Raw genomic sequence first — 22,646 nt, 5'->3', positions numbered from 1 at the left:
GTTATTACAGGTAACATTAATTCAACTTTTCTTAGGCTAACCACTTGCCAAAAAGTACATACACACAAGAAATCAATTTTCATAGCATGGAGGGTTTGGTAAGTGAATTAGGATAGCCTGCATTTCTAAGGACCAAATTATTCAATTGCAAAGAGGGGAAATTCCAAAGCATCATTCAGGAATAGCTTTCTGAGACAAGGAAAATTAGACACCTTTAAGTTACTATAGAAACAAGCAAAACACACTGCCACATGCAACAGCAGAATTTCAGAATTACATAAATCGAAGACCTCAAATATCTTACATCTATCCCCATCATCACCAAGTTGCAATCCACTATTTTGCAATCAAGCTCTTCTGGATGCCATGCTTTACTCCTCTTTTACCTTTCCAACTATCAATCCTTTAATGAAAGCTTCTGCAAGGGCATAGAAAATGCCTACATCACTCACAAATTCATAATGTTTATAGTTTTTACCTGTGCATTCCCTTCAGCTGTGATTTTGCGAATGCCAGTCCCAGCAGCTAGTCTTCAGACAAGCTCATACAGTAATTGACTCAGCATCTTCTTGAATACTTATGCATTATTATTTCGAAAGCTTACAAGTCGGAAGGTCATTGTATGAGGGCATCCCTCTCCCACACATCCTCCACTTCTCTTAAAATCATGCTCTGGAATACATCATCACATCTGCTGTCAAGGTATTGCCACATGAGGAAGCTTAACAAAGATTAAGCCAGCTCCTGTATATATCCCACCACCACCCCTCCACTCAAGGACACAGGCTGTATAAAGACAATCTGGAGTCTCACTGTCTGCAGTAGGCTGAAACCTGCAATGCATGCTTATACAAATGAAATTTCAATAAATAAATCAATCTGTAGAATAATGCTCTTTGACCCCCAGCACATATGACCAGAATGTTGGTTCAGCCTCAGTAGTTTCCACTGCTCCAGGAGCTCTGTATGTGCAGTAGGAAGGCAGCTGGGTCACTGCAGTACCTCAGCAGACCATAAATACAGCTTCAGCAAACTTTACACCAATCTCAATTATTTGGTGTCTTTTTTTGTTTTCTACAATCAATCATTCTCTTTAAGTCAAATTCTGGGTTTTCCTGTTGTTAAGAACTGAGATTCACTGCTTCAGCCTGGTTTCCTCTAGGACACATGGGGAGAAGAGATAAGCCCTCCCTTTCAGTCACTGCTGACCACAGATAAGAGCAGGGGCTTTATTATTTTCCACCTGGTCTCTACCAGCAGAACAGAAGCAAGGATAATATGAAAACCTGACAGGTTGAGGAGTGGAAGAAGCAAATGCTTCTTCAGCAAGTCTCAGCTTGCTAACAAGGTTTAAGCAACAGGGCACGTTATTTTAGGCTCAGGAAGTAACCAAATCTTACAATTCCGCAGGAAAGAAAATTAGTTCTCCTCCCTAGCAAAACTGAGGGCAAAGAGCTGATGTGCATAACCATTCTTTGGAGAGCAACACGTACTGGCAAAGCTTTTTAAGCCAGCCTTTAGGTGCATTAATTCCCTTTAACACAAAGGAATTTGAAGACTGCTGTCTAACATGAGGAAGCTTGGCCATCTCCTTTTCAGGGAGGCACAGGCAGCAACACTTAAAAGTGTCAAAGAGGGACTGAGCAAAAAAGAAGAGAGGGAGGATTTAAAAATACGCTGTAGTTCTAGTGCTTTAATAAATGCCAGGAAATTCCAAAGTCCTGCCTCCTATTTTGTCCCAAAATACAACAGTATGATTTAAGAAGGATACGAAAAGTTATTTGGTGCACCTTAACTGTGTATGTTGCTGCCCACAGGCAGAGAAACCGTACTCCAAACAGCACAGCACTGTAAAGTCTTGGTTTCTTATCACCCCAAGCTATAATGGAAGAGATGCATTTTTTAAATTTGGTTTTGTTTTATATCTTGTACCCATGTCACCTTGCAGATCTTGCTAGAGAAAAGCTTGTCCTCTGAAATAAAAAAATACAGCATTTTGGGAAATACGCAAGCAGATTAACTGAATTCCTAAACCCATTTCAGCAATATTGCTTCTCATTTATGCTCGTGCGCTGCATTCTCCAATGCTTTTAAGTTGCTGCCACATTCCTAAAGACATCTATCAGCATGGCAATTGCCATTATAAAACTGGAGTTCCATCTTTAGACTTAAGATGAAAAGGTCTCAGAAATGAGATGCAAGAAAACAAGTCTGTACTATCAAACATTTGGAAATTCTTACTCGAACAGCTGAGACAATGTTTCTGCACTGGAAGAATGTGCTCTGTTCATCAAAATGCTGCCTAGTACTTCACGCAGATTTTCTCTATGCTACCATTTCCAAGCTGGTTTCTCCTGCTAAATCAAATCCTATGTGGATGCTTGTCAGCACTGATCTTCAGCAGATAGTCTACATTTCAGAGACATTGCTAATCTGCACTCCCAATGTGATCCCTATACATAATGCACTGAAATAGTTACTGTAGGCTTAAAAATTTACAGGTCTGGTCTCTCCCTCAGAAACTGGGTTTTCTCCCAGTGAAAAGTTTGAGATATTTGTGGGCCTGGGAAAAGACATATGAAAGAGACTGTTACTAAAAAAAAGATTCTTGTAATTCATTGAAAGTTCTTTTTACTGAAACCAGTGGGACTATATGTCAGAACATACGTTTAAAAGAAACACCAAAAACACTAGAAGAAACACTAATAAGTCAAATATTCCAGTGCTTTGGAGCACATGCTCCTTAAGAGACAAGAAAGTAATTTGCAAAATAATCTCATTTTAAAACCAACAAAACCACTCCTCCAGAGACACAAACACAAAGCAAGATGCTCTCAGTATGCACAGGCAGGCACAGCTAGGATCTGCAGATCATTTGCCTGTTTTGGTTCTTTGTAATGTTTCTGTAAAATAAAGCATTTAGATAAGCAAATCCAAATATTTTGTTTAATCAATGCCCAACAGTGTGCTACAAGACTGCCTGTCAATTTAGAAAAAAATAAAAGACACAGTATTTTATTTAAAATAGAATGAAGACTCTTGATTAAAATAAGCAGGAAAGTACCCTTCAGTGAGGAAAAGGAATAACCCTGGAGCAAATAATTGAAAACTGGTTTAGATTTGACAAGTTACACAGTATGCTCAGGGGCTATACAAGCAGTACACTCTGTGCAGCACACACAGATAAGGAAGACCACACTATGTGCACATCAATGGGTAACCTACACCATGCAATTAAATATTTAGAGAAATTAGGGCCTGCATGAAGCTCTGCAGGAGCCCTTCCCTCCTTATACTGACTCTGAAAGAGAAGGTATACATTAGCCTTTGCACAGACTCTGCCCTGAGTAAGGATAACTTTCGCCTTCATGACAACATTTTCATTAGGTAGCTGTGGCAGAGGAAGATGTGATGCCCCAGGTGACAAAACCATTCCACACAAATCTTGCACAGTGAGCAAGAAGGAAAAACTTACACAGTCCCAAAGACTTAAGGCTCGGAGCTCTTAAGCTGACTACACAAACAAATTTACATTACATGCATATGGAGAACACTGGAGGCCAAAACATCTGTGTCAATGAATCAGATCGTCTATCTCTTCCTGAAACAAGAGTTTCGAAGGAACTTACGCTTTATGCACTGCACAAAAGGCCTTACTGCAAAACCACAAAATATTCTGCACATTGTGGTAACAAAAAAAACCCCACACCACACTAAGATATTTAAAATGTTTGATAACCTGTACACAGCAAACTGTAACATCTGAACTACATCTTTTATAGCATACGTAAAGAAGTGTATTTGCCTTGCTTTTAGAACATTGTAAACCCAGATTTCCTAGAGAAGGAGACTTTCAGCATTGCTGAAGTAGAGCAAGTAAGACCAGACTGCAATAGCTACCCAAAAGAACACAGATAAGGACATTATGCATGCACAAAAATGGTGTCAGCCGCCAACTTGTACATGCATTTGTCTGTAATTATAGCTTATTACGGCTGCAGTCATAACAGTTATTCAACAAATTCTGAAGACATTAGCCTCCTGGAGAGTATGAAGTACTTTTTCACCACCAGAAGAACCAGCTGCCTGAGGATTACTGCAGTGATAAAATGCAGTGAAAAAAAAAAAATCTCTTTCCATCACCTTACAGTGACAGCAAGGGCATCGAGCTGAAGGGACAATGGACAAGCCATGAGTCTGTTTAAGCAGACATCTATGGAGTACAAGGGTGGCAAAGAGATGGTTCTGAAAATGATTACCCTAGAGGCAACACAGACCAAAAAGGATGGATGCCAGTTCAAATGAAGAATCTGCCTGGTGATAGGTCCACACATATTCACAGATTACAAATCGCTACAGGAAAAACAGTGGCAACATTACATGCTTTATATGCTGCTTCTCTGACATGTGGAATTAAGAAGTTACGTAGGTATTTCTACAGCCTTAGGTCTGACCACAGCAGAACTGCGTTCCCAGAGAGGAGTGGACACCAAAAGGCTGCAAGGAGGAGCTCCTGGCAGAAGAGGCCATCGCTTGCCAGTCCAGTTGGACAGCACTGTGGGAACATCACTGCTGTACCAGCACAAGGAGTCTGGCCACTTGCTCAGAGACAAATCATGTTACTGCAGCTCTCCCAAAGTCAATTCATTTAATAAATCACCCTTGTCTCATACCAGTTTTCAGCTTCAGTATGAAGCCTGACCTTGATTAAACTGTAAAATCAGACTGGCAAAGAAATACTGCAGAAAAGTAAAACAAAAGATGCAGATTTCCCATCAGCTATTCCATTAATTTTCATTTGTAAATCCAGCTTTGAAGCTAAAAGAGGACACAAGTCTCCCATGAAAGGGGTATCCCTCATCATCAGAAGGGAACATACCAATACAGCTGCAACAATTTATCTTTAAAACATTCTGGAATTAGATTTAAATAAATGCTGTCATACTCTGCAGACCAATTTCTTTTGAGGAGCTCATTTCTGTTACGTTTGCATGCACAGATCAACATGAGGTATAAACAATATTTCAGAGCTGGTACTACAAGGCTTTTTCTAAATCACAGCTTCACCCAGACAATGCTTCAATGCCAGGCAGAGATTTGAAGAACTTCTTTTTCAGGATTTCATAGGTGTATACAACACATTCAGATTTTTGAGGTTATACTACGCACCCAGATACTTCAAACTCACGCAGAAAAACCATACTCCCCAAAACAAATTTATTGGCACTTTCTGGCCAGTATTTCAGCAATTAAAGAATTTGGAATGTAAAGTGTGCTGGGACGCGAACTCTGGGTGTGGTTACCAGTAAACTTAAGGAAAGAAACAAGCCAATGCAAGAACCACCTCATGTTTTGCCAAGGAGATAGAAACAAAAGTAAATTAAAACCAGAAACTGTGGTAATGGATACTAAGTGTCATCTTGAGTGGCACTGACTTCAGATGTGCAATAGCTACGGAATTGAGGAATTGACTGTGCACCTGAGGACAGCCAGCCAACATTCTGTTCCTGTTGATCAGTAATGTCTTGGCAGGTGATACATGAAACTTATCACTGAAAACAAACACAATAAAATAAAATTTCATCTTAAGTTCTTTCAATGAATGTCTGTCCAAGCAGTAGTTTTCTCAAGCTTTACAAATCCAAACTATATTAATGCAATAAGGTGATAGTTTTCTTCTTAAAACACAAGAAGAAAATTCTCACACTTTACACTATCCGTAGCTCACTCCTTTGTAATTGAAGATAGCACACTCTCTGCAGTACCTAAACACAAGGACCAGACAAGTCTTCCTATTATCAAAGATGATTGCTCCTTTATCCCAGCCTTTACACAAAGGACTTCTTTGCATCCCGCATCCCTATCAGAAACAAAAGTAGTATTCAGTCTTCCATACTCTTCTCTACTTCTCACCACCCAATAGCCTTCCCTAACTAAACAGATACGGAAGAACAAAGTCTGCCTGTACACTTTAATTTACAACAGATTCCAAAGTGATACAAGTGGTTGTTAATCAGAGCTGAACTTGCAGCCTCCAAGACATTTTCTTTCTAGGAAGCAGTAGACTTTCTTGTGTAGAAGAATTCACAGTCTTATTCAGAATGTGTAATTAAAAATACATGTATTTCTAGGGTAGGTTTCTTATGAAAGGCTCAGAACTACCTTCACTAATCCCTTTGAAGGTGATGAATATTTATAAGTGACAGAGTACCACCGAGACAAAGGACAGAACTTTTGAAAACAAACCAGACCCCCAAATCCTCCCCTTAAAGAGATAACACTTGTTCTAGACATGCACGACAACCTTGACAAAGGCACTTGCACTTAAAAATCAATCTACAGTTCTTTCACAAACAGGTCTGTATAGCTGGCAGAGGAAATCCCATCTTGCTACACTGGGCAAAAAAGGACTGAAGAGCCAAATGTGGCAGGAGGAACCCTTCCTGTTGCTCCTCACTGCAGAAAAAAAAAAAAAAAAAAAAAAAAATTCAGGAGTCCCTCCCAGTCCAAAATAAAAATTGCACGAGTGTTCCTCCTGCCACTCCCCAATTCCCTCCCCTTCCCAGCACCTGTAGCAGAGCATAAGTTTCTAAATCACTGCTGAGCCATCAGCTGTGCCCACGAAGCAAGCAGACAAACATTTTTTGTGCTTCTCTCATTCAGCAGCTGTGGGGAGCAGGGGGGGTAAGGGGGGGGGGATGCTAGGAGGAGGGTGTTCTCCCCTAACACACCCAGGGGAAAGCATCAGCAAGCACAGAAAAAAGGACTCAAGAAAATGGGGGAGACAACAGAACAAGCACACAGATGCCCAGATATCGATGTTTTCTCCTTCCTTTCAGCTTGCAGTTATTTATTCTGAGGGCTAATTTTTAATGTTGGGGAAACTCCAAGTCCACCTAAGGCTGGAGAATTTTAAAAAGAAAAAACAAAGCACGGTAAAAACTTGCCTGCCTGAAGCCTTTCTGGGATAAGGAGAGAAGAAAAGCCTGTCTGACAAAGCATCTTAGCCACAATAACGCACCACTTCCATCAGCCAGCCTTTGGCAAGATCCAGGTGACTAACGCCTGCAACAAACGCAAAGTGCCATCAAGCACTGGCATGCTGCTGGAGGATCTCAGTCCTGCCCCGCAGCCAGGCGGCCAACAAGCAGATACCATAATGGGGTATGCAACAGGCTCCTATTCCACAGGCAACAGGTGGATCAGAACAAGTGGTAAGTCAAAAAGTCACAGAAGGGGAGTACCAACTGAACAGGTGAAAGCTCTCAGCAGACCCCAGCTGGAACCAAATACAACAAGTTAGGAGTATGATGGCACAGCAAGTGAATCTAAGCACCAGGAAAAGCTACAGTTTTCCCTGGAGCCAAGTCCTCAGAACATGGGAGAAAATGGTAAGCAAAACTAGCAGAGTAACTGTGGCAGGGACACCAGGAGAATCAATTTAACATGCTTAGATAACAACATTTACCATGTTTAGTGGTAACATACTAAACATATGTTCCCTTTGTGAACTTTTTCTGCACCTTCCTCTGATTCTCTGTGTTCCTCTAACTAAACAATCACTATCCCTCTACAACTCAAGTAAGCAGTGAAACTCAAATGTAGACATACCACACTCCTCTCAGGCCCATCCTGCAATTTTCAAGCTGCGTACTTACACTGTACAGCACAACTCAGGTAATTAACACCAGCCCAGCTTTGATAGCGCCGTCTGTTTTTTAATGCTGTCAGCTGGTATACCAGCTGTTTTCCGCATGTACCCTTGCAAACTTAAGAGGCAGGCCAAGCAGCAGAAGTTTGAGCACTAAACTCTTGGATGAACAGGTGTTAGATGGGGCAAATACATAAGCAGCAACACTCTGAGGAAGTCAAGAATGGAAGCAGAGCTGTATACAGGCCAGCATGCAAGAGCCACTCAAACGGTATTCCTCAAAATCTTACAAAGTTTACAAATGTACAAGTAGTGGCTGAAATAGGCTGAAACTCCCTAAAAATACACACAAGTAAGCTTCTCTAAATTACAGATAAACCCTGCTATAGATCCATACTCCACCAACAGAAGTCATAAGAAAACAGGAATAAACAGGCAAGTCATCCAATTTTCCACCTACCCTTCTTGTATCACTTTATCAAGCCCAGATTCTGCAGCATCTAAGTCATCCAACATTGCACGCAACTACCAGCCACCAAACCTCACCTAGCAATTCATACACACAGCTAAGAGACCACTTCTTTTATTAACACAGGCTCCACTTTGGAACAAAAGGCTCCATATATCTTCTTTTCCCCTCTAGCTATTTTAGAGGGGGTATTATACAGCTGCTGAAGCTCCCTTATCCATACAGATTAAAAAAAAAAAAAAAAGAAGAAAAAAAAAAGAAGCACACCCACCCACCCCCCAAAAACAAACCCCCCATGCCCAGCATGCTTCAGGAAAGGCATTCAAAGTTAACCGGAACAGGCAAACCCAAGCAGAGCTCTGTAGTGCTGTTGGCCATTCCTAACGAAGAAAGCTGCCACACAGCAGCGTTCAGACTCACAGGCAGTTCTGGCATGGATTTGGTCTCGCTTTGCATTATGTAAAGTTCAAACCAATTTACAAGGAAGTCATCATCTTCCATGAGAAGACAACAGAAGTGCAAAGAGGCAAAACACATCCCCCTCAACAGTCTCACCTTCTCCCACTGTACCACACCATATTAAAGAGATCCCATTCACTTCAGGCTTTCTTGTATTGCAGTGCAACAGGACTTTGTACAGTCAGAAGATGAACTGCCTTTCACCGACCCAGTAAGATGATCAGCAGACAGGAGCTCAGGAAGGCTGCGCTGGAGCATGCTTCAGAAGAACCTTGTCTACCAGCTCTACGTAAGTAGGCTGCACTGCTCCAACACCTACTCATCTAAGCACCTACTATTCACGGATGGCATATGAGGGGTCTAGAGATTCCCTTTTCTGGCTCCTCATTTTCATTCAACCTCAACAATTTCCCACTGAAGACACTCCATCCAACATTCACCGAAAGCTATGGCATGAAAGGAATTACAAGATAAACCACCTGAACTGGAAGGATGCGTGCCTCTATCTGGCATCCTTTGAGTGTTTTGGTAACCTTGAGCCTTCAACCTTGCTAACCAGCAATGCGATCTCTCCAAAAATGCTCCACAGGTAGAGGTTTTGTTGTGTCCATCGTAACTCTTTCTATCCACTCCCCCACAAACAGTGACTCTGCTGGTGTGCAACAAAACTGTGAATCTCCCATCCCCTTTTATGTAGTATCAATCAATGAGCAGGGTCCAGAGGCAGCAGAGTGAGAGAAGTAGTCGGAGGCAAAACAGCTCCTGCTGAGCAGCCCCTAACTGCTCCAAATGGCTCTCTCCCTACACAGATATAGCTCATGCAGTCATCTTTCCTCCAGCCCTTCTGCTCTCAAATGACTGAATGACAATACATAAGCAATGCTCACTTCTCACAGCCAGAGAAAACTGAAGGGCTCATAATATGTGAACATAACTGACATGCCATCCAAATCTCACACTGCAGTCAAGGAAAGACAAGTGGTTCTAAATCTTCTTTTCAAAAAAGAAACAAAACCAACCCAAACAACAAAAACAACACAGGGCAGACCACAGCTCCCCTACTTTCAGGCCTTCCTCTCCCTAAACAGGAGTTCTAGACAAACCCCTGGTAAGCTCAGGGAATAGGAGCTCCTTCTTGACAAGCCACTAACTGCTCTGCGGAGCTGCTCCATGAAAGCAGGGTTCCTTTACTTACAGTTTCTTCCCTCCCTTTCCCACCAGTTATTTTTGAGGGATCATATTTCCTGTTTTCACTGCTCTGCCTCCATTTGTCATTCATTACTGCCATTAAAGTAGGAGGGAAGCCAGAGGAGCAGACCAACACAAAGCAAACCTTTATGGTTCAGCAAGCAAGGGATTAAATGTCACCTCGCCAGCCCGCCCCCCGCCGCCGCCTTCAGCCTCATCTCTGTCTCAGGCATCCTCCAAGATGTTATGTAAATATGGCTTATCCTCCAGCACAGGCCCAGGTTCTGAGCTTTGACAGGTCAGACATTTCAGGATGGATCAGACAAGCAACATAGTCATCCTGGTCTGTGACAGCAATTTACCTTCCCTCCACCTAATCCATTTTGGATCACCAACAAACAACTCATTCTGGAAAACTCCCACCTGTATCTTGTACCTACAAATGGTGCCACAGCAGTTTCTAGAGATGAAAGCAGAGCAATATAGCCCAGACACTCTTTCTTATTGTGCTGTTGATTTGCAGACATTGTCTCCCCACCACCTCAATACTGGCTACCCAATTTTCCTGAAAACATAGTCAGAAAAAAAGGGAGATGGAAGGGGGAGTCCCGGCAACAGTTTAAAAGGCTGAAATCCACAGAACTACTGCACTTTCCTGAAGTTTTTGCTTATACGTTCCCTGGCAGCAGTCTCACAAGCCTTCCTGATGAAGGTTGTACTTAAAATTCAGATGCAGTATAGTTGCTACAACTATACTGCCACTCGGTACTGCTGCAGCTCTTCTGCAATTTATATATGTACAGTGACCTCCAGGGACAATAAACACATGGGGTATCAAAGGTTAACAGTAACAGAACAACTGGCTTTGAGTCTATAAAGGGCAGTTTTACTATTTTAACACCTTTTCAAGTATCTCAGGCTATTTGCTCTCCTTTCATACATTCTTCTTTACTATAGCCCGACTCCTGTCAGTCACCTGAGATTCTCAAACACATGTGCTATCTATGAAGGATAAACAACAACCATTTTATCAGAAGAGGAGCTAGAAGCATCCCCACCAAGTCTGTTAGACCCCTTCAACAGTTCACAGGCTCCTATTCAGATGATGGCACAGCTTCCCCAAGAGTGCTACTACAGCTGCAACCTTCCCACTCTCCTCCCTCCCAGTCACATTGCAGGGCTGCCCCAAAGATTGACAATGCATTATACTAGCAGCAGATGATGGCTAAGGGATGGAGGGAAAGGAGAGACTAAAAAGCAGAATGTTGAGATAGGGACACAAAGACTCAGAAATAAAATGCATTTGGTTTTTGAAGACAGCTGCAAGTATGGCTCAATTATATGGCTAAGCTAGTCTAATGAACAAGCGTGTGTTTGTACACCAGCAAGTCATACACAGAAAGGATTCTTACCCAGGTATCAGAAAACAATCAGGGTTTAATTAGGCTCAGGATAGGGTGTTGGATTAGGATCAACACCAAAGAGGAAACTAATCAGATGTGAAACTGAACCATGGGTGGCATGTACAATCAGGAGACCAGGAGAGACTGGAATGGTAAAGGGCACCGAGAAGGGAGAAAAGTGCCACAATCAAAAACTCTTGTCAACAAAGAGGGAAGGTCAGCATCTGAGATGACCACTGCCGCTTCAGAGGAGGATACACTTCTGCTCCCAGGCACTGAGCAGAAGTAATGTTAACTTTGTGGGACTGCAGAAACAAACATCTCTCAGCAGTTGAGAAAAAAGTCATAGCAAAGGATCAGGAGATCCTAGGCTCAGTATCTAACAGCTCAGATTGCACAGCTGGGCAAAAGAGAATAACCCTGAAGATAAAAGCAATTTTGCAAGGTGGAAATCAAGTTCTCCGTTCCACTGCATTAGGAAGAGCTGGAGTCCTACTAACACTAGCTCACAATAGGAGTCTAGTCCTCCCTAACAAACTGTGCCACTGTGAAAGTCTACCACACTGACGCCTGTGCATCATTTTTAATTCTGATGATTAAAAGCCTATAATGAGCAACAAGTGGTGCATACAGAGAAGGGTGTAACACTGCAGGGTTATTCACAAGAAAGTCAAGAAAGCTGCGTAGGTACTGTTCCTCTCAGATGATACATTCCCTGAGGGCTGGGTATTTCTTTTTCTTTTGAACAGTATCACCTTATTTCTTGATACTAGTGTAAATGGATTCACCACAAAAGACTGGTTTAGGGAGCTGCTGATTCAAAGGATTAGCAATTTAAGATTTTAAAGTTCTCTAAGAGACAGAACAAGCAGAGCGCCCAGTAAAGGAGCTCTGGAAATAATAATAATAGAAAAAAAAAAACCACAACCAGGTACAAAGAGTATAAATAGACCACCAGATGCTGAAAATCTAAGCAAAGCTGCTGCAAGCAAGAACTGAAAGTTTCTAGGCTTTGCTAGTGTACCACAGTCACAATATAGTTGCATTCCTTTGCAGAGTAAGTACACCAGCTAGTCTCACTGATCTTGCAAGAGAATGTTAATGACACCTACCTGGAGGGCTTTAAAATTTAGGGGGAGAACTGTTCTGGCAGGAACTTACTGGTTAGTAAATCAATCTGAAACACAAATGACCTTTACTGTAAACGAACCTTCCCAAGCACTTTAAAAAACAAACACCACACACAAAAAAACCCCAACACTCGCCAAACATGAACCCACCCCCTCAAAAAAACCAACATACAGATCTGCCTTTGGAGAAAAGTAAATGAGAAAAGCCGGTTAGTCTAGAAGGCAATCCTGTAGCACAAGAAAACTGGAAAATTTTTTAAATTCCCGTCTCCTTTATTGTTGCCAGCTAGGGGCTAGGCTGATTTCTTAAGCAAACTCAGGGGAGAACAGAATGGACTTCCCTGAAATATTCTCCTGCCACATAATTTCTGTATTGCAAAGTATCATTCAATTAACAACAGTTATGGACAAAAGTAGTGTTGCTTGCACTGCAGTAAGTGAAGAAAAGCCCAAACCCTGGATTCTAGTGTGCTAGGTGCTGTAGAAACATTTCGAAAGGCAAAGACAGAAGAGCTCCCTAGTAAGGCATCTGGTAATGAGACACCAACTACTTTATCGCTTCAGTGCATTCACATGCAATAGTAATTAAAAAATAGCTGTTTGGTTGATAACATACAAGAAGTTGTGGTCACCAGTATGGTTCTTCATCATTCAAGTAACTACTGCAGAATAAGCCAACAAAAAGGCAGTAGTAATGGAAAGACAAGAAAGTTACGTGGATTTAACTAGCTTTTCTCTTTAGGCCCTAACTGCTGCAGGGCTCTAGCAGAACTGGTGAAAACAAAAAAAGGTTAAACCACACTTATCTAACCACCACACAGGTGAGCAAGGATAAAGCTTATTTAGCATCGATGTTACTGCCTCACTTCACAGATAAGATGTATGTAGTAGAGACTTGGAGGTTAAATTCTAGAACTAAGAACAAAAGTTCAGGGTCGAGACCCTAGACCTTATCTGTAGATGATCTGGGACACTTTATTTGGAATTATCAGAGCCTCAGTTTCCCTGGATAAACAGGCTCTTGATAGTTGAAGTCATTCATGTTTCTGGAACACCTGCAGATCCCTCCCATGGGGGAATAAGCCCATATCATTACAATAATGCAAGAGAAGAATAGTTTTAACAGTGCATATCTGTCCCCTTTTGTGCAGAAAATCTTAGACTGAGTTTTCTCCTCCACACTCCCTAAACAGACACAGGATCCTTATATGCATTTGTAAAGCCAACCTCTAAAACAGGACTTTGAAATGTTAGAATGACAAGTTATCCTTTCAAAAGTAAGTAACTGACCCTACTCAAGTTTCACACAGACTTTAATATAATTAACTATATTTCAACATACTTAAAACAAACCTCAAGATTTTTTAAAGACAGGACTCCCAACATCTTACATGCTATTCCATTCTACAGGCCTGCTTCTCTGAAAAACATTCACCCACCCAATTTTCGCCTTATCAGGAACCTGCTACATTCCAAAGGGCTGTGCTCAAGGTTGTAACGTTCTTTCCAGGCATTTTGCTGACTATTTCACTGCCAAATATGGCCCTTTGCAGGATGCACTCATTTGCAAGAACTCAAAACCTGGAGACACTACAACAGGACAGCACAGTATGCTGACAGGAAGAAGTAGACTGCTGTTTATTTACTTCAATCAAAGAGAAAAATTGTGTCACTTTGTTTATTTTTAAAACCAAGAATTCATAATGACATTTGCCTTCACACACTCCTTTGATCCCAAAGCGAAACAAGCTAAAGGGATACATACAGTAGTACAGCTGCCCCAGCGCGAGCCACTAGACAACTGCATACTGCGCAAGGTGGAGAAGAACAAGCAAAAGAACATGAAATTCGCCCTTGTAACAGGGAAATCACTTCTGAATACTTGCAGACCAACTAGACTTCCTGAGTATTATCTAAGAGACCAAGTTGTAGACAGCACGACGGTGAACAGCATAAGTGGTTTGCTACTCCTAGTTTCCCCTACAAATAGCAACCCCTCCCCACTGCCTACGGCACTGCCTGACATCTCCCAGACACACTTGGTATGCATACAGAGAGATACAACAGAATCTGACAGCAGCAGGTTTCATTTGGAACCATCTTCAAGGACATATTAAACGATGCAGTTAAATCCACTTAAACACCCAACAGAGTATCAGAATAAACCTGTTAAAAGGATTATTCTACATACTAGTTGATTTCTACAACAGTTGTATTTGTTGCAAAAGCCCTTTAAATGAATACGAGATAAGGAAACCACCTTGGGGCTGAGGCCTGGTAGAGCGTGCAGACAAGATTCATGGGCCTAAGAGAAGAAACCAGCTATTTTAAAAGGTTCGGCAGGAGAGAACCAGACCCAGCTCTGTTGAGCTGTTCAAACTGCCTCAGATATTAATCCTGTTTCAGGAATACAGGGAGTGCTCTGGGCACAGTGAGTCAGCAGGGTGGGGCATTTTTTTTTCCATGTTTGCAGACTGAACAGGAACAGAAAGAGCAAAAGAAGCTGCAAGCCAGAAATCTAGCACCTGGCTGCTATACAGGCAGGAATTCAGCAGGGTTAAGTTAGAAAAGTTTACAAATCTGTGCAGAGCCAGCACTCATAAGTAGAAATAGAAGTCTTATCTGGGAGTCAAGTAAACATCCTAAGCAAAATTCAAAAGAGAAACTGTAAAGATGTTTCAATGCTGTAAGCTACCTATATTTTCTCCTGATGATCCTTGCCCCCTCCTTGTTCTAGACTAAGCTTTTTAAGCAAATCATGCTATTTGACACAAGTCTTAATTGCACTGTTAGGCCAGGACAATGATAGTTATAGTTCAAAGCAAACAAGCACGAGAAGGCCTAACAATAACCTCTAAGACTCCTCTTCTGCAAAAGCACTCTTCAAGGGAAAGCATTCACACACTATGTAGTTGTAAAATGTAATATTCCGGATGTCTCATTACAGTAATTACATCATTAAAAAATAATATGAAATCTTAGCCCATGAACACTCACACACACACACACTCTTTAGAAACCAAATGCAAGTTACTTCAGGTGATCCAGTCTACTCTAAAAGCTATATTGACCCGACATTCATATAGCCCTCCTTCCAGATAATTTATGACCTAAACAATGTTTCAGCAGATGCTAGAGAATTTTATTAATCTTAGTAAAAAGGAATAATTGTATCTTCTTCTTCCATTTTCTCCTGGCCATAAACAGTCTGTACTTGCTGATGTAATAATTAAAAATGTGAAGTACTTACATAGTCAACTGGAAAGGACGTCAGTCACATGGACTAGGATATCATCTGGTCTGTCTTGCAAACAATAGCGACTGTAAATGTATCTTTTCCCCCATTTCCAGTCCTAGCATTCTGCTTAGATTTATTCTACAAAACAGTGTTTCAAACATCAGCAAGCCTTAGGCTGCCTTTTCTCTGCCCCCTCCGCCCCAGCAGAAACAAAGCATCTGACTAAGGAAGAGGTGCTCTGCTCAAAAGATACCCCAAACCTCTTCCTGAAATCCCAAAGCAGCTGGCTAATCAGAACTGAAATTGCTGAAGTTAAACATGACTTCTCAGCATTAACGTTCCCATTGTTATTTGAATTAACAACCTCAGAGTCCCAACAGACTGGGGGTTTAAGCATACATTGTCTTTCGTGGCATTATACTCTCTCCTCTCCAGCACCAACCAATCAGCTGCTGCTCCAACACAAACATTTGTGGGGAAGATGGATGAGATCCATGGTTAGAGGGGGGTTGTGTTTTGGTTTGGGGAGCTTTGTGATTTTTGTTGGGGTTTGGCTTGGAAAAAAACCAAACCAAAACAAAAAAACACACACAAAAAAAAATCCACAGATAAATTCCCCGATCCAGTTCTCAGCATGAACCTACAAACGAACAGTTGTTGGCACAACTGACAGGGCAGCATGCCACAGCATGAAGCATAATCACCAAAGACAACTTAAATCAAGATTTAGCTTCAAGGGGCATAATATGAAAATACTGCAAGACATATATACAAATATATGTTGTAAGACCAGACAGCCCTTGCTTCAAATTTTAAGCAAATAAAAATTTAAAAAAAAGAAAAAAGGAAAAAGCAGAAAAACCAGAAATCAAGACATAAGTAGAACCAATCATAGCCCAGGGAGGCAAATTTTGATTTTGATCTTAATTCTTTAGAGGGGAAACTGAGTGAGTTAACAGGAACATAAAATTAAGATGCAAGAAAATAGCAGTGGAAGAAACTATAGGAATTGTAGAAATCAGTAAAAGGGCAAGCCTCCAACGCCAGAATTGAGGTTTTTTTTATCGTGAGGTGTTGGGGTTTTTTTCTTCTACAGTATTTTCCTTCAAAAGTTATATATGGATATAAAGTCATTTCTAAACATGTACATATAGAGGAAGTTAATCCATTTTCCAGCGAAAAGAAGTGTCATCCAGGAGAAACGCACCAAACTGGATTCCAGGACACTAGCGCTCACCAAAATTCAGCTAGAAGCCTAAGCTTCAGCATGTCAAACGACTGAGCTGCATACTTCCTCGTTAAAACACTTGGAAATTTATTTATGGAAATCACTGTGTAAGATAAAAGCTTGTTATAAACCCAAGGCTGTTTTTCTTTTAAAGTACACTTTTCATTCTTTAAATGTGTTTCCAAAAAAAAAAAAAAAAACCACCACCTTGCAAACGACTGGTTTCCCTAGAAAGGAAAAAACCCACAACCACAAAACAAGCAATTATCAAGCCTATTTGCAAAAATATCAGCCCGACATGGCAAGTGCCCATTAATGGGAAAAACAGTTTTAGTATAGGAATGTTTCCTTAACTCGCTGTTGATTTAATTACAAGAAAAAGCTTGTTACAAAGCTTAGGTGGAACTTTTGTAAGGGTGCTTGCATCTTGGCATCAGTACATATTTGTACACATTGAAACCAGTCTGAAACACCTACTTACAGAATACAAGTTTTAAGTTCAAGAATTCTTCCTCTTCAGATTTTTCTTGGACAGACACATATTCGGAATGCATTTACATAACTTGCTTTAAGTGGAGATACTGAGATTTCATAGAAGTACTGAAGCGAAGGACAGACACTAACTGTGAAAAGATGCATAACCCTTTATCTGCTGTATAAATTGTATTGTATTTACATATTGAGCACAAAACAAAGCAGAGCTTATATCACATTAGTATGTATTTTAGTTTGACCAGACGATAAGATCACAACAAATTATGTATAGGTCAGTGCTCAAGCCTGAATAAATTTGGGGTAGTCAAGGTCAGGGCTAGGGCATGTTTGCTGAACACAAACATGACAGGTCAGTCACATTCAAACATCTAAGATCACACCATGGTGTAACAGATCTCAAGTTTGCTGTGGACAATTGCTCAGGTGAAAGGAAGGCATCTTCTGTTGTCTCAGATATTCTACAAACACAATAACATATTTTTTTTCTCTCCATGCATGCTAAAAAACCCTACCTAGCCAAAATTCATTTTGTTAAGAGTCTTCAGAGGACTGAACAAACTGAAAAAAGTATATCTGACGTTTTTATGTAAACACTATTTTATCACTTTCTCTTGCCTTTTTGCCCTCTTATGACGGCAGAGGCAGAGTGGCGCTAAAAGAATTATTAAATAAAGTAAAAATGTTTCCCAGATTGTATTAGTGTCTCCATAGCACCCATCCAGGAGGCATGGCAGATGCATATGGACAGCTAAGAGTCCTCCATAAACTAAGAGAAGCTTTAAAACTGAATAAAGTTTTTGAACTGCCTGTCCAGTACAGCTCACAGACAGCTCTCAACCACATCCGCAGTATCGCTACTGAAACTGGACAGCATAAGCTGCATGCATGTTAGTTTTCAAACATTCATAACCTAGGCCTGTGAAAACCCTATCAGCTCTTTCGAAGTCAGAGATCAGCCCACACTTCAAAATCAAGATACCTTGGGAAATTCTGGTTCAGGTAGTTGTATAGAAACAAAGAGCTAGTGCTGTGGAGCTCCAGTCACAGCAAAACAGTCACTAGAAATCCCCTAATATCAGCAAGCCCTGGGTCAAGCCTTTCCTGAGATATTGTTACAGTTTTCAAGAGTAACCATTGGTGCATCCATCTTTTAAATAAAAAAACCCCAATAATCCAAGAAAAAAAAATATCAAAAATCATTAAGCTCTCTCATACCTTCCTTGCTACTTATTCCAAGCTCTACCTGTTTTCTATCTGGCTAATATTTTTTCCTGATGAGAACCCTGATCCCTTTAGCAATACAGGAGTCAGTAATGGCAAGCTGACTTCAGCTCTGTAACTGCATGCTAAGCCCTACCACCTTACCTGGTGTATTTTACTGGAGATGGCCTTCAGTGCCCCACACCCCTGGGTGTGCTGTACTCAAGAGGCTCCCTTTGAAGCTGAGTCTGGTGCACCAATACCTGCCTGCCATCCATAGCACTGGTATAGACACCCGCTGCTTCTAAGCACAGCCAGTCCTCTATTTACCTTAGACAGTGCTAGATTTGCCCTTCTGCTGGGGTCAGCATTATCTCACCTATTTACCTCCCTGGAGAAACTTTTCAGTACAATGCAGAATTTTTCAGTGGCAAGAAACATTGATTATATCTTTATACTCCTGTTTGTGTTCAATGTCAAATTGCAGACATTGTCATGGAGCTCTCAAGCTGATGGTGGGGGGTACCAAAAAGTATATCATGATACTATCATCTACTAAAACTGTTGATGAGATGAGATCAGCTGAGATGCACCCCTCACTGAGGTGGAGGCTGCAACAGGACCTTCTGTCTCCTACATCTTTCTGGGATACATGTCCCCCCACCTTTATATTGTCTCCTCCCAAGACTTACAGATGCTACAGCTCTATTCCAGGGTGCTGCCCACTCCGACCTCCTGCAAGACAGATAAGTGCTACCACTGGAGAAGCTAGATTATCTTCTCTTCCCCGATACTGAAGTAGAGAGGGATTAGCATCAACCTGAAGTTTCTGGTACGGTTTCATGGTAACCAGTACTCCAGTAGCTCCAAATCCTTAGCTTACTTTGACCATCAGTTTACCAATATAAACTTATTTCACTCAGGGCATACAGAAATTGCAAAATCAATTTGGATTAGAAGGGGCCAGAAGGATGCATAAATCCTATGCAAATATTTCTATACAAAGCAGTGTGGTTTCTCAACAACTGCAAAGCAAAAGGCTTATGGGTTTGTGTAACTACTCAGCTGTGCTTAGGAGGACCTTCAAGAAATTTAGCAAATCAAATTGAGGAAGTGCCTCTCCAAAGACTAAATGCCTGCAATGACAGGTCTGCTGCATTCTAGGGGCTATGTGTTCAAACATAACTTATGAATACAGGAAAGTGGAAAACAATTTTCTTCAATATGCCCTCATATAAATTCATAAGATATGAGAGCTCCTGCACTCACTGAAGCAGAATCTAGCCCACATCTGAATGACAAGAGCATCAGACCATGTAAACAATCTCAAAATTGCAATCAGCCTCTCATTACTGTCACTCAGTACAGATCAATTCAAGAAGACAGCCAGGCCTGTAGCTCAATACTCCACCTGAAATACCAAAGGAAAACCAGGGAATTCTCTAGATCCCTATCATCAGAAGAGAGCATGGGGACCAGTCAGGTCTGCCTTGTGCTGTAAGACAGCCAGTTGCTCCCAGGCTCCCTGTTGAGGTGAGCAGACACTGGTCCTTCTGGAAATACTTAAGGACTAAACACATTGTCCCCTTTCTCACACACCAGACCCCTCCATCTGATCAAGTACCCGCTCATCATGTAGTTCTGTTAGCATCATCTGCCTTTTGGTCTCATTACAATCACAGGTCTCCTACAAAAGAGGTCAACAGCAGACCATGGAGCACACAAACTAGTTACATGATTCGCAGCATACTTCATTCCGATGGGTAAATTCCTTAGGGAAGAAGCTAGTGGAGAAAAGGCTGAATAAAAGATTCACTCAAACTATTGTTCAGGTAACTGCTAGCCCCAATGCACTGCTTGTGTTTAGTGTACTAGTCCTCTGTCCTAGTTAGGAGCAGCTCTTCAAGGCCTTTGAGGAGCATGCTTATGCAAGCTGAGAGATACTTGTTCCAGCCAGTTAGGAAGGCAAGAGCACCTTTGAGGAAATACTCTAGACTCAGCTAAAGCACTCTCTTCCTGATATCCACCTACCCCATATCAGGAGCTATGGATGATCAATATTAAGACTAGAGAAGTGGTTTATATCCAAAGGCTGAAGAATGTAATCAAGACTACAGCTTGTCAGATTTTTTTTCCTCTTTGCAATTCAAATTTCACTCATAAGGTTTTTCTTAAAGAAAAACAAGAAAAGTAAAACAAGGAACGGACAGTAAGATGTGCTGCTCTTCACTGCAGTCACTGAAGGGGTGCAGGCTGCACACCAGCTATACAAGGCAACTTTAATCACAGCTAAGCACGGGGCTTGGTATCAACCACAATCAGGCTTAGACAGGAGAACTGCAATGTAAGTTTACAACAGGATGTTCTCTCCTTGCTAATCCACAAATTCAAGTAATTAGTACAATTAGCAAGACAGATACATTCATCCAAATACCATGATTTTCGCAAAGACGATAGAATATTGCCAGAGTGAGGCATTAATGTGTTTTCTTTGAACAATGATAGTGATTTCATCCCTATCAGACCCAACAGAGTCCAATGACCACCACAGGAGAATGTAAAGCAAAAGTATACAAGATACCCAGGGAAGGTAAGGGAACTCCCACGCTCAAACATTCAACCTAGAACACAAAGGGGACAGTCTGTGGAAGACATGAAGGGCAAGGACGGGGGGAACATACAGATGTCTTCCAACAGTGATCAACTCCCTTTCTCAGCATATTATTTTCTGAAACTTCATGTTGTAATGTCAGTGCTGACCATTATAAAAAGAAAAAAAAAAAAACACAACAAAAAAACAGATAACAGGCTAGCAGAAAGGAAAACTGAAGATTGCTACGAACTGAAGCAGTTGGATTCTAACAGCCACAGAAACAGGCTTTTCTGCCTTGGCTCATACTAAGCACCATAATCTAATCTCTTTTGGGAAGCCCTGAGCCCAGCCAGGCTGACAGGCCATTACTGTCTTCCTGGGCAAGATCATATCGTGCTATGTAATTGTAGACTGCAGCAGATACAGCTCTCTGTATTTGTATGTTACACCTCCCTGGTGACAACAGACCAATCACATTTACTTTTTAGCAGCTCAGACACATTTCAAGCCCAGTGCTCCAGGGAATGAGGTATTTTTCTTCAGAACAGATCATGCCAGGAAGCTGCTGGCCCATTTTAAAAGAACATACAGATGTGACTATAGGTAACTGAGGGTTTTGTTGGGGTTTTGTGGCTTTTTGTGTGTGGGGGGGTTGATTTTATTTTTTTTTGTCGGTTTGTGTTTTTCTTTTACAACTATCCTACCAACTAGAGCCTGCTCCAGCCTCACCCGTACCATGGGTTCAAAATGGGCACTCCTTACCTAGCTTTGTAGCCATGGGAGTATATAATTTCTGATAACATAATAGCTGACACATATCCCATTAGAGAAGTAGCTGCATTTCAGTGTTGAGCATAAGTTCTTAAGAAGTAGGAAACAGACATAGTGAGCCAAGGCTGTACAGTGCACTTCTCCACATATCAAGGACAGGTCACAAACAGAGGTGCCCAGTCCAAATACACAAATTTCTCACTATTAAGTAACTACTGCAAAAGCTGGCTTCTTAGGTTTCAGAGTAGCCCACTACATTTGTTACTAGGCTGTTGTGACAAATCAATCTACAAGTAATTGGGGCTTCTGGATACTTCAGAGTGAGATTTAACCTGGGCAGAAGCTCCAAAAGAGGATGGGGTTTTTTTTATATGTTATTTTTAAAAGAAGGAAGGTTGTGGTGGATTTATTCTCCCCTAGAAAATAATTCCTCCCTCCACAAAATACAAAAAGCAACCCAGAAGCAACAAAGATTGGTGAAATAACAAATTAGTGCAAATAACAAAATAACTAGGCAAAGGGCCTGCAATACTAACAGGTGCAATCCAGTAGTATAAACCAACAGACTGAACTTTAATTCACTCTTCCTACAGGGCAATCATTGTGGACTCTCACACACATACTTCTCATGTATTCATGTAGCCATGAGCAACTAACTCAGCTCCAGCTGCCGCATTTGGGCAGAGCTTTCTCTGAAACAGAGATTCCAATTACATTTGGAATAATCTGATTACTACATCAGCCATAACCTGGTTAAGAAAGGGTCTGAGAGACAGCGTTTTGGCAGCTGGAAGAAGACAAAAGCAAGACATCCTTTTGTT

The 22,646-nt window shown here is 41.3% G+C and overlaps 1 protein-coding gene across 2 annotated transcripts in view; it reads right to left on the bottom strand.

Annotated features, from left to right (window-relative positions):
* BCR (BCR activator of RhoGEF and GTPase) overlaps window positions 1-22,646 on the bottom strand; it is a 102,211-nt gene that overhangs the window by 71,581 nt on the left and 7,984 nt on the right. The window contains exon 1 of one of the 2 annotated variants that reach the window (XM_037410472.1): window positions 479-618. The exons of the other annotated variant lie outside the window; for it this stretch is intronic. The gene's annotated coding sequence lies outside the window, so the exon portion shown is untranslated. Of the gene's footprint in view, window positions 1-478; window positions 619-22,646 lie in introns of those variants that run through there. 2 annotated transcript variants of the gene reach the window in all.

This window comes from Falco rusticolus, chromosome 1, assembly GCF_015220075.1.
Source record: "Falco rusticolus isolate bFalRus1 chromosome 1, bFalRus1.pri, whole genome shotgun sequence".
In the NCBI taxonomy this organism is placed as follows: Eukaryota; Metazoa; Chordata; class Aves; order Falconiformes; family Falconidae; genus Falco; species Falco rusticolus.
This window is presented reverse-complemented; position numbering and strand designations above follow the sequence as displayed.